This window comes from Leptonychotes weddellii, chromosome 5 (genome assembly GCF_054177405.1).
Source record: "Leptonychotes weddellii isolate Sample4059 chromosome 5, ASM5417740v2, whole genome shotgun sequence".
Classification (NCBI taxonomy): domain Eukaryota; kingdom Metazoa; phylum Chordata; class Mammalia; order Carnivora; family Phocidae; genus Leptonychotes; species Leptonychotes weddellii.
Window position 1 is genome coordinate 76,752,827 of NC_138373.1, and position 9,714 is coordinate 76,762,540.

Sequence of the window (9,714 nt, forward strand, 5' to 3'; positions counted from 1 at the left end):
GGAGTGCTACTTGTTAACCCAGTTAACAAATAAGATTGACATCCTTGTCCTAATGAGTGGCTGGTTTCCAGTCTGTTATTTCACACTTTGACACTAGATGTCAGAGAAAGACTTAGCCTTCTAATTTGTGGGTCTCACCCTGCTTCAGCAGAAAAAAAGACTGCCTTGTGAGAGAAATCAGGTATCGAAAATTGGCAGATTTCCCACTGTGAGCCACTAGGGACACGAGGGTTCTTATGCCAAAACATCACTACCCCACTCATGTCCTGTTAGATGTACTTTCTATGCTATTAAATCCCATGTACAGAATGGATTAGATCAAGGTCACTGCTTAGAAATAGATTTTTGGCGGGGGGTGGGGAAACGACAACCACCAATTTAGTCTTCCAATTTTACAAAACATATTCAATTTTACTTGGAAATAAAAGAAATAAAAGATATAACATGGTCATGTTCTTATAATCCTTTTTATTAGTGAATTAGGAAATAGCCAAACCAATTAGAAATTGCATGAAAGTCTTAATAAGATCATTTTAATATTCTGTGGTAGTTCCTTTCATTTTGTAAAAAAGGCATTTTGTTTTAAATGATATTAAGTAAAAATGCGGTTTTATTAGAGTTGTTATTTTAGTTATATTGCCAGATTCCCAAGGCTTTTAGTCCCTTAGCAGGCTTTCTGATGTCGTAAAAAAATAGCGTGCTTTCTCATTACTAGGGATGGCACATTCAAAAAATTTTTCTTTTCTCTGTTTTGTTTTGTTTTTGACCTGAAAGAAGGCAATGTGAACAAACTGGAATCAGGCAAGACAGTGGTTAAGGACAAAGCCAGAAAAGGATATGTGGTTTTCCTCATCATGCACATTTCCCCCCCCAATTCCGAAGGGTCACGGCCATCGTGTTCTCAACCATCCTTTGGAAATAACTAGTCATCTACCCACCCAAGGTTAAAAAGAGCACTCTTACAGTGAAAGAGGGTTCACTCAGACATGGAGTAGCAGCGCTGCTGTGGAAGATATTCCAGGATTTCTCTTGGTGATTCTAGAAGCCATTATGTCATCATCAAAAATAGCATTATTAATATTGCATGGGTGTGCCCTTTATTTATTTGTGAGCTGGGTGCTGTGGAAGGCACAGGGAACACGAAAAGGAAGAGACAGAACTTCTCTGAAGGCTCATGATGGAGACAGGAGAGAAAAATCATTCTAACACCCGTGACAATATTTACAATGATCGCTGGTTGTCATGGTCAGCAACCTCGACAGCCCCAGCCTCTTGGAACTTACAGATAAAAGTTGATGTGGACAAATAATAGAAACAATTTCCCTGTGAAACTCAGATTAGAGGATTACTCAGACAGGATTAAAATATGGAGGGCTGTCAGTACCATTAATTATGGATTTATTGACTGATTTATTGATTTATTTTTTTAAAAATCACTCATATGGCACATACTATGAGCCAGGCATCATTTTAAAAATTTTGTGACTATCAATACATTTCATCCTTAAAATAACCCTGCTAAATAGGTACCAGTATTAGTCCCATGTTACAGATAAGAAAACTGAGGCACAAAGAGGTTAACTGGCTTGCCAAGTATTGACAGGTAGGGCCAGAATCCAACGGGGCCTGTCTCACCTTTTCTTCTACCCAACCTGAACTCCTACCTAATAACATGTGCTTTTTCTCTTCTACCCAGAAAGAGCACTGTAGGGTTTAACAGGTTATGATTTTGGAGTCAGTCAGATCTGTGTGTGACTCTTAGCTCTGCTACTTAATAAATGTGAGTTTGGGACAATTTTTAACCTCTTTGAGCCTAGCCTTTCTTATAGGGAATAATGATAGCCATTTCCCACAGTTGTTGGGAGAATAAAAGGAAATATCATAGTAAGATTACATAGATTCGATAAATGCTCTTGCTTCCTATGGGAAAGCCAACTCCAATCACCCCCACTGATTCTGGCCTGATGATCATGCCCAGTGGATTTCTTCCCATTCTGCAGAGGGTTGACCTGTGTAACCAGTAGGCTATTGCAGAAATGTCAGAGTGACTTCTGAAGCCAGGTCATAAAGGATATAGCAGCTTCTCCCTGGCTCCCTCCTTGATCAGCCAGTCTGGAGAGAGCCAGCTATCACATCCAAGGCCCCTCAGGCAGCCCCGGTAGAAAACTCCACATGGTGCCAGAAGCCTCCCGCCAATCGCCAGCATCAGCTTCCCAGCTGTGTGAGGGAGCCATCTTAGAAGCAGACTCTCAGCTCCAGTCGAGCCTTCAGGTGATAGCAGTCCTGGCCAAGATCTTGTTTAAAACCTCGAAGAGACCCTGAGCCGGAACCACCCCACCGAGCCCCTTCCAGATTCCTGACCCACAGAAACTGTGTGAGATAGTGTTTGTTGCTATTCTAGGCCACTAGGTTTGGGATAGTTTCTTACACAGCCATAGGCAACTAATACACTTTCCCTCACCTATTCTTTCTCCAATATATCAAACTAGACTCTTTTCTTGTCTCCATTTCTCACAGAACATTCTGCTCCAGAAATAAATTCAGTGGATGGAGTTTGTCCTGAGAACCCACCTATAGTCCATTTCACCTTTTTTTTTTTTTCTGTCAATGACCAACTTCCCCACCCTGCTGATAGCTGGAAGGTTCTCGGCATCCTCATGTGGTTGACCATTCTTCACTGGCATTCAGTTGCCCCCTAGGCATTTGTGCATGTGAGCTTTCCTGTGTCTCTTTGTGGGGATAGTAGGTTGTAATAGTGGATATAGATGATAAAAAGCCTTAACAGCATGGTGAGTATCTGTCTCAGGGTGAGGTCCTACAGGTAGAAGTGGTGGAGCTGATAGTTTGGGGGAAACCCCTACTAGGTAAGTTGCTTTCAGGAAGATGATTCCTGAAAGTATTAAGTCGTATGGATGTCTATATGTGCACAATGTGGCGTATAAAAGGGACTTGCCTGGAAGTTTGAAAAGCCTGTAAAACTGAAAGCTTTCAGCACTTTTGGGGTGTTCCTAATATAATTTTCTTTGGCCATCTTTCAGTTTAAGCCTGGAGCTTATCATGACCTAGGTGCTGGCCCAGAATATCCAACCTACCACCATTCAACTCCCTGTGCTGATGGGATATCCAGACATGCTAGATTTGGTGAACCCAAGTCCCTGAGGAGATCCCACTAGTTGGAACAAAGGTGTTTACTGGAAAGAGGCAGGAGTTTGAAATCAGACAGACCTGGACAGTATCCCTTTAGACCTGAACAACCGGGGTCTCTGTCCTGGGCCCTGAAACTCAAAAGGGTTCTGCTCTGGGGAGAGTCCAAGGGGCCAAGGGGACATTCTTGCCTGGATCCCAGACCCCTCCTAAACCACACTTTGGGTACTAGGGGCCTAGGATTTCCTGCCCAAAGATACAAAACGTCCTTCTGAGATTCTTCCCAAGGGTTGACCCCTTGGCTTCCTTGGCTTGAGGAATGAGCAAGGGATGGTTGTTCGGGGTAAGGGGGTGGGGCTGAGCTTGGACCTAAGGGCTAGGGTGTCCACACACATGAGTGTGAAGTTCTTTGTGGTGCAGGATGGAGCAGAGTGGGAAGAGAAATGTGGCTTGAGTCTTCCCTTTAAACTCTTGTCCTGGGCCCTGCAAATGTGAGGTATAGGTCTGGACCCAAGTTTGAGTAATTCCTTATAAGTTAAAATAAAATACAAATTCCTGGTAGTAGCCTTTGGGATCTGGCTCCACCTACCTCTCCAATTCATCTTTACCAATCCTTCCTTGCTCACTGCAACCAGCCCAATCAGGACTTTCTATCCTGAGAGAATGTCAGGACTAGTCTCCTCTTGGGGTTCTTGCACCTGCTGTTCTCTCTGCCTGGAATCTTCTTTCCACAGGTCTTCACTTGATTGGTTCACTCTCATCATTCAGATTCCAACTCAATGGCAACTACTTGGAGAAGCTTTCATTTATCAACCAGTTTAAATGAAAGTCTTCCCACTGCACCTTCCCTATTATACTTTATGATACCTGCATGCTCTCATCTTAATAGCATTTATCACTATCTGAATTGTCTCATTCATTTCTTTGTTCACTTGTTTTTTGATCCCCCACCTATCTTGCATGTTACATATGTTTCATGAGAGTAGGATTGTCTTGCTCACTTGCTGTTCCCAACTGCTTTGAAGAGTACTTGGCATATAGTAGTTGCTCAAGAAATATCTCAGTGAATGAACTTCTCAGACTTTGTTTTGTTGGCTATAAATGAGACTATGCATAATCATCGTGTACAAATCATGTACAGATCTGAAACAATAGACAAGGACCCAGCCCACATTCCTGGTATGTATTAGGAATCCAAAAATTTTATTTTCCATTCTCTCTTGCCCATATGGCAAATTTATCTCAAGTTTACTAGAACGATAAGAATTCTATGACTCTACCCTGGTTCCCGCTCTGGACTACTCTACTATCCTCCACCTCTTCCCTTTCTTGTTCTGCTTTAATTTCCCTTGTCTACCCCCCTACCCCGCCTGCTTCTTTTCTGGTCTCAACAGTTGTTAGTGTAAGTGTGTCCCCTGGTGGCCACATCAGATATAGCACATTGTGGAGATTGGGAGGATGCTCATGAAGAAGAGACCTATATATGAGTCGTTCTCAACCAGTTTCAAGAACCCCTCATTCAGATGAAAGTCAGGCACAGAAACTATGGTCTCCATATATATTCATTGTAAAAGCCACATCCACCTCTCTGATCTCACTCTCTGCCTCAGTTCAAGATCTAGAATCTCATCTGGATCGTTACCTTCTTTCATCTGAGAGACCAGACTCTAATTGACTCCCCTTCTACATATTCTCCTTTTTTAAGTAGACCATCATTTTCCTAAAGCTCAGATTTTCTCAGACCATTTTTCTCTGCTCATAAACATTCAATGGCTCTCTATTATTTGAAGAATGAAGTCCCATCTCCTCAGCCTGGCATCCTAGACACTTCAAAGTCTGCGTTCAACCCGACTTTGAAGTTTCCATCTCTCTACTCTTTCCCCTGCCTCCTTCACCTTCACCTGCTTTTGTTTATGCATCTTGACTACTTCTCAGAAATATGCATCCACTTCACCCATGCCATGTCGACCTTCATGCTGTTATCCCTGTCTGAAATGCTGTCCCCTCACTTTTCCCTGCCAGTTTAATCCCATGTTTCTCAAAGCCAGCTCAAGGATCTGACTTCCGTGAACTGCCTCCTGCTCTCATACCCCTCTTGAGATCCACCGTTCCCACAAACCATTGTTCATGTTTCCTCCATGACAATTATGCAGGTCTTATCATTGGTTTGATTTTTACAGGCTTGCCTTCACCAAGTTTGTAAGTTTCTTTAGGGCAGGGATGGTGTTTCATCTGCTTTAACAGTGCCATGTACACGGTAGGTCAATAATAGTTGCTGAATGGGCAAATGAATATCAAGGCTCAGGCTGTAGTCTATGTTTTCTGGAGCCCAGTCAGACTGGTCTGAGAAGTAAAAGACCACATATGGTGATGTTGGGACAGAATCTTTGAAATTGGGACTGCCTTGGGAAATCTCGGATGCATAGTTAATCTGAACTGGAAGTAGGGTCTCCACTGCTGTTCTTTGAGTGGAGCTTCCTTAGGTGAAAGATGCACACAATCATTCCTGAATCTCTTTCTTTACATTGCGAAGATGAGGGTGAGGATCTTGGGATAATGTCTCCTTTACTCTGATATGTCAACATAAAAGGCAAAATATAAAAGTTGATATTGTTAGAATATTAATCACATGTATATGGGAAATTGTATTCCTGCAACACTCTATCTTTCCCAAAATTTAACTGAGTTTTGTATTTCTTTAGTTTGTATCCCAAGGTAACTATATGTTGTAAATAGTTGAGATGAGCAAGACTGATGCTATGATATAATCCCTTAACTGATTTTGAGACAAAGGACTTAGTCATATCTAATGGACACAACACAGTTCTAGAGATTCAGTAACTAGATACTAAATTTATCTTTTTTCTGAGTCACTTTGTTGTGTCTGTTAATGATCTTTTGTCTCAGTTTTCTCATCTGAAATTTGGAAATATCTGATTTCTAATATTACCAACAAGTTAGGTGTCTAATAAACACTGATTGAGTCACACCCATGACATTGAACATTTTGCAGAAAAATGCCAATTGTCTTAGAAAAAGTTAAATTTGAACTTACATACTTGGGACCTGTCTTTCTGCCCAAAGACCTATATACCCTGAGGCCAGTATTCTAGAGTGCACTGTCTTTTGCTGTTCTTCTTGGTTGCTGGGGAGGATGTGTGCCTGGTTCAGAGAATGACCTTCCTACATTCTTTGATTGATTAGATACATAGTTTTTACACACTAGATCCCCTTCTTGTTCAGAAGAGAGCAGCAGGTAGTTAAATTTGGAATATCTACTGTCAAGCTCTATACAGGGGGCTAATCAGGCCAAGTCCCAACAACCCAACCTAATAGGAGAGCCACACCAGCTAAAGAGACTTGTGGGAGCCACTGGGCCAGTCTCTGGGTTTCTGTCTCTATTTCTGGATGGAAGAATATACTTTTTAAAAAAAGGCACCAACTGTACTACATATAACCACTTGCATTATGTGGTTTAATAAATAAGACATGCTATAAATATTTAGCTCTATGGCTTATAGTAATGTAAACTAAATGCTTGAGTATGATTTTTAGAGGAATTGGAGTCTGGTGGGTCTGGAGCAGGTTTCCATATTCCCCAGGGCTTTTTGAATAATCCTAGGCCAATCTTGGATCTTCAGTACTCTAAAGACCAATTAAATGGGGCTTGTCCTCGACTGTCCGGAACAACCTTTCATTTGGCACTGATTTGTCAAAGACCTTCAAAGTCATCTTGGGGCCAAGGTTCAGAGATTTCTTAAGGACACTAGCTAGAACTTCGCATTCTTAGGCCCACCATGAGAAGAAAGTGCTCCTGAAGGCCCACCATGGGTCAAATCTTTCATGCCTATGTCAACTTGTAGAATTAATCCAACCATCCCAGCCACTACGCAGAAGACAGTGTATAATAAATATCATGTTCTTGCAAACATATACCCCTCTGTATGGCTCTGCAGTTTAGACTACCACCCATAAGAATAAAGCCAAAGTCTGCATCAAGAGCATTGTGTATGTTCTCTGGAAAATAGTTCATATCTCACTACAGTCTTCTCACAACCAGATCAAGTCTGAGATAAACAGCCAGTTGTATGATGTATGGTTCTTTGTTTTATTTGAAGGTGTTTTTCAAGCACACTACCCATCAATACTACTACAGGTCCTGGAGTGACTGGGGAGTACCCACACTTAAGCTATATATGCTTTCATGACTCTCCCCAAGTTCAGGGGAGAGGTTGCCCACCAGGGTACTTGCTGCCATGAAGTAAGCAACTGCAGAGCCATGCAAACAAATTTACAGAGGAGGCTGGGAACGTGGACACTGGTGTACTCTGTCCTGAAAGCGAACAATGTCTTCCATAATATAGACGCAGTCTTGGCCAAATGTATATTCAGCAGTATGTTCCTCTCAACCCTGTTTGAAGGAGATAACGGATAATGCTATTCCACCAGTTGTGTGAAGTGGGAGAGGGTCAAGAAAGCATTTGCAGCTTAGAGCACAGGCTGTAAGATGCATCCAATCTTAATGCAATCCTAAGTCCCTGGGCGAGAGCCACATGAACAGAATTTGTAACCAGCAAATAAATTTTTTACTGTAAGTTAATTTCTGTGTGAGATGGAGCTTGTGTGAATGAATTATAGACAGGTAGAGAGGAAAAGAGGGGGGCAGGAGAGAGAGGAAAGTGGGAAAGACAAAGAGAAAGATGAACGAGAACCAGTAATGGTAGGGAGAGAAAAAAGAAAAGCAATATAAAACAAAGAGGGGGTATAAACGAAGTAATAACTTCTGGTGATTTCAGAGATACATCACACATAGAACTGGGGGAAAGAAGGGATTAGGACAGTTCAGGGGGAGTTGAGAGTGGTTGTGGACAGAAGAATGAGAAATGAAATGAATAACAGGAAAACAAATGGAAAAGGCAAAGGTAAACCACTTCAAGAAATAGGTAGGAAACAAGATGTGCATTTGGAATTTAAACGAATTTTTGTGTCTCCCCAGTTTTTCACTTACAATGTGTTCTGCCGATGACAGTCTAATTCCCAATTAAGATATGCTAATAAGGCTGACCACATACCATAGACTCGCCATGCCTGATAAGCAGCTTATTTTCTTTTTGGGTTGGGGGGAAGGCAGTTATCTTGTCTTTCCACATCTAAGTTTCTCACTGGCATTCCTCCTCCAAAGACACAAAAATCACCACATATTGTTCTAACAAATATTTATTTTAGTCTAATACACTTTCATCTCTGGTGAATTGACTACTAACTGCTCATAGAAACTTCGTATTCCTCCATCGGCTTTCAGTTACTTTGACCAAGAATAATATTCACATAAATCTCTTTTATTAATGGGGAAAATTGATTTCATTCTGGTCTATTTATCTGTGGATAAGTATAATTGTTTTTCAGTATAGAAAGCATCTCAGGAGGCTGCAAATATGCCTTAGAAGTAACATGGAGAGAAAAGGGGGAAGTCGTGCCACAGAGTCAGCTTGCTGACCTGCAAATAACAGATAATGAGTATGAACCGAATCGTGGTAATGGAATGAAAATCTGGATTGTCCTTCAAGGGATGTCAGCAAGAGCTTTAGAAACTGACAGCAAGACTTAACATATGTAGCAATCGGTTGCTGAGCGTCCAAACATTATGAAAGGCGTTGTCCACACATCATCCCATTTCCCAGAGGTGGAACTCACCCTTTCCATGTGCATATTTCTCTAGTGACAGTCCCTGCCCCACGGTTCTGCAGGAACCCGAGGGCCCTTCCTGAGGGCTGCTGGCATTCCCAGGAATTGCTTATATTCTCCAAATGTTACTGCCAAGCTCTTGCTGCAGGATTATCCCAGATTTCCTCTGCTGGGCTCACTCTCACCTCTGTGGTGCACCAACATCTCTGGTCCGGCCAAACTGTCATCACAGAGAGCCTTCCTTTATTTCCCAAGCTGACACCAACATACATAAAGATATACAGACTAGTGGTGAAGATTATGAGCTTTGTGGTCGGACTTCATAAGCCCAGATTCAGGCTCTGACCGTTATGAGTTGCTTGGCCTTAAACAAGTTACATAATCTGTCTGTAGCTCAGTTTCTTCATCTGTGAAGTGGGGGTGATAAGAGTAATTCCTTCCAGGAGTAGCTCTGGGAATCAATGAGTTAATGATAGGTGGGGCTTCCAGAAATGGACCAGGCACATGGTAAGCCCTCAATGTTATTTATGACTAATGAGAGGTTGTAACCGTGTAGAAACTTTACCAAAGACTTTAGGTTATAAGAAAATTACAACCCGGGGAAGAACAGTGTGAAACTGGCTATGAGATATTTTTGCAACTATAGAAGCTGTCGCAGAGCCTCTGATGGGGTATTTCCCTCTCCATCCTCAGCCTGCGCTGCTCTCCTGCTGGAGTCGTGCTCTTCCAGCTCACATTCCTCCCTCCTCTCCCAGGTACTCCCCACCCCCCATCCTGGACCACAGTCCCTAATCTCTGAGTCCCGAGGAAGCCCCCAATCAGTAAACAGCACAACAGTCTCTACACTCCTGCTGGACAACACTTTCACTTAACACTATTTATAAG